Source organism: Solanum stenotomum, chromosome 1 (genome assembly GCF_019186545.1).
Source record: "Solanum stenotomum isolate F172 chromosome 1, ASM1918654v1, whole genome shotgun sequence".
NCBI classification, from domain to species: Eukaryota; Viridiplantae; Streptophyta; class Magnoliopsida; order Solanales; family Solanaceae; genus Solanum; species Solanum stenotomum.
The window spans coordinates 24,459,981-24,462,687 of NC_064282.1; the positions used below are offsets into that span (position 1 = coordinate 24,459,981).

At 38.4% G+C, this 2,707-nt stretch overlaps 1 long non-coding RNA gene and 1 pseudogene across 1 annotated transcript in view; both read left to right on the top strand.

Moving 5' to 3' along the window:
* The window catches only part of LOC125842732 (uncharacterized), a 6,463-nt gene extending 5,660 nt beyond the window's left edge, over positions 1-803 (top strand). Inside the window, exon 3 of the long non-coding RNA XR_007443943.1 lies at positions 669-803. This is a non-coding gene — a long non-coding RNA (uncharacterized LOC125842732). The remainder of the gene's footprint in view (positions 1-668) is intronic.
* A 424-nt stretch (positions 804-1,227) lies between these two features.
* Positions 1,228-2,011, top strand: LOC125866101 (probable protein phosphatase 2C 47; annotated as a pseudogene).
* The last annotated feature ends 696 nt before the right edge of the window (positions 2,012-2,707 follow it).

The following is a 2,707-nucleotide window of genomic DNA, read 5'->3' on the forward strand; positions in this document are numbered from 1 at the left end:
GCCTCGAGGTCTAGGGGGGAGGGGCCTCGAGGGTCGGCGCGACGCCTCGAGCTCCGGGGGGGAGGGGCCTTGGGGCGCGGCGCATCGCCTCGAGCTCCGGGGGAGAGGGGCCTCGAGTTCCGGGGATGAGGGCCTCGGGGCACAGCGCCTCGAGGTCCGTGAATCAGGGCTTCGGGGCACGGCGCCTCGAGCTCCGGGGATGAGGTGGTGGGACTCTGGGAACGTAGCCTCGAGGTTCGGGATGTGGGTGGTGGGCCTCAGGGAACGGTGACTGCAATGTTAGCAGTTCTTTTGGAACCACTGCACTGACAACTCTTGTGTAGGGAAGGTAAGATCGTGATTCATACCTATAAACAAGTAATGACTTTTCTGTCCTGTAGAAATATGGTGTACGACGCATACCTAATGGTATTGAATTATCCAACTACCCAAGTGCATGTGATAAGTTACTTTAGCCTTACCTGAGGATGCTACTTGATATATGAGAGAGAGAAAATGGTCCGTGTCTATGAATTTGCTAAACTTTGTTTCACCTAGTTTTTGTACCGTAAATATTGATTTTACAACGAAGTTGCTGATGGGGGCGAACCTGGTTGTTCAATGGAACAATTGCTTAGGAGCATATATTTATATTCTTGTTATCTAACTGATACTCTGTTGTGTTTTAGGCTATTAATGGTGGCAAATGCAGGAGACTGCCGAGCAGTACTTTGCCGTAACGTCAATTGACATGTCTCAAGACCACACTAAATTATCCATCAGAGAGGAGGCGTGTTGAAGGTGGATTTATTGATGATGGCTATCTTAATCAGAGGCGTAACTAGGATTTCGGAAGGATGGGTTCACTACTAGTCTACTACAAAAAAATGCATCTAAGACATAAATTTAATCGATTTGACCTTGACGTTCTTAACACTCTGTTAAATTTTAAAAATTATAGGTCCAACATATATGTAATACTACTAGTTTTAAATTTTAATATACACTTTTGATTTAATTATTAAAAAAAATTGCAGTGCTATTTTTCTTTTTAGGAATTATTTTCAATGTAACACGCTTGAAAATTTTGAAAGATTAAAGCAAAAAACTAAAGAAAAGATGATTGAAACGTCGAAGTGTTACTGATAATCACTTGGAAGAGTGTTACTAAAAAAATAAGATAGATATAAGATTAAAATTTTCTATATTTGTTTAGAGACGTGCACCCAATAATCATCGTATTATTATATGCTACATTTAACGTGGGTTCACACCTCTATATTTAAATATTTTTTGAAAAATATAACACTATTATATATGATCTATAAAGGACAGCATGGGTTCACGTGAACCCACGGAACCCCCTCTAGATACGCCTCTGATCTTAATGTATACTATCAGCCCATCTTGGGGGACTGGGACATGAAGCTGCCTCGTGGCTCTGCCTCTCCTCTGATTGCAGAGCCAGAATTTCGACAGATAGTTCTGACAGAGGATGATGAATTCCTTATTAGCTTGAATCTGGGATGTCTTGTCTAGTCAACAAGCAGTTAGTTTAGTGCGTCGAGGGATAAAGACGGCATGATGATCCTGAACTGTGTGCCAAGGACCTTGTCATGGAGGCCTAGCGGCTCAATACATTTGACAATCTCACTTGTATGCTTACTTCCCCTGATCATCAAAAGTTATCACCAATGCGTCAAAGGAGATTAAGGAGCTGCAGCTTCTCTGCAGAAGCCTTGTATAGCTTGCAGAGCTGGTTAGACAACAAAGGGAGCCATTGATGGTGGTGCAAGCTGTTTGCAGATGCCTCATTTGGGCAGAATGAAGAGCAGCTATAGTTTTGGTAGTAAGATCTTTTTTCTTGCTTTGGTATTTGGGTGGATGTATGTTACATACCATTCGTTGGTGAGTTGGGAGCTACACTGACTTTTAGTTTATTATGGCTGTTAGCGTATGGCTGTGTTTATGTAACTCATTCTATTAGTTGTACATAATGAACACTTGTAGTTTTTGCTCCGTATAATAACTAGATTGCAACAAGTCTACTCCTTATTTATGATGCTAGTGAAGTGAGTTTTACCGCTATCTCCTAGCTGACTAGCCATAGATTGCAGCGAGATGATAATTGCACGCCATAGGACCAATGGATGTTATAGCGACTCTTGGATTAGAAAGTATAAATTTTTAATTCAGCACTAGCAAGTGCAACCGAAAGGTTACAGACCAAAAAGTTTCTCATAAAATGCTCTCTTTTTGTTTTTGTAATGTGCTTTAGGTTTTTGTTTGGTCGTACAAAGGTAGATTCGAGATTTGAATTTTATCGACTATAACTTTAAGTTATGAGCTTTAAATTTAAACTTTATTCATATTTAATACATAATTTGATGGAGTTTTTCAAAAACATTCTTAAACTACACCCCAAACTTAAATTACATCCTTAAAATATCTTTTTTGGCAAAAAACATCCTCTAAATATTTGAAATTTAACAATTTTCATAGAATGTTTTCTGCTAAGAATGATACTTTAAGGATTATTTTGGCCATCTGATTTGATGTGTTATGTATAATCATAAAAAAAGAAAAATAGTATATAATTTTATTAGGTACTAATAAATTATTAAAAAATAATTAAAATTTAATTTAAAAAGGGTAATTTGAGGTTGTCTTTCATTTTAGCCTAGTTCAATCCAAATAACTTTTAAGTGAATCAATTATCAGTTCATTT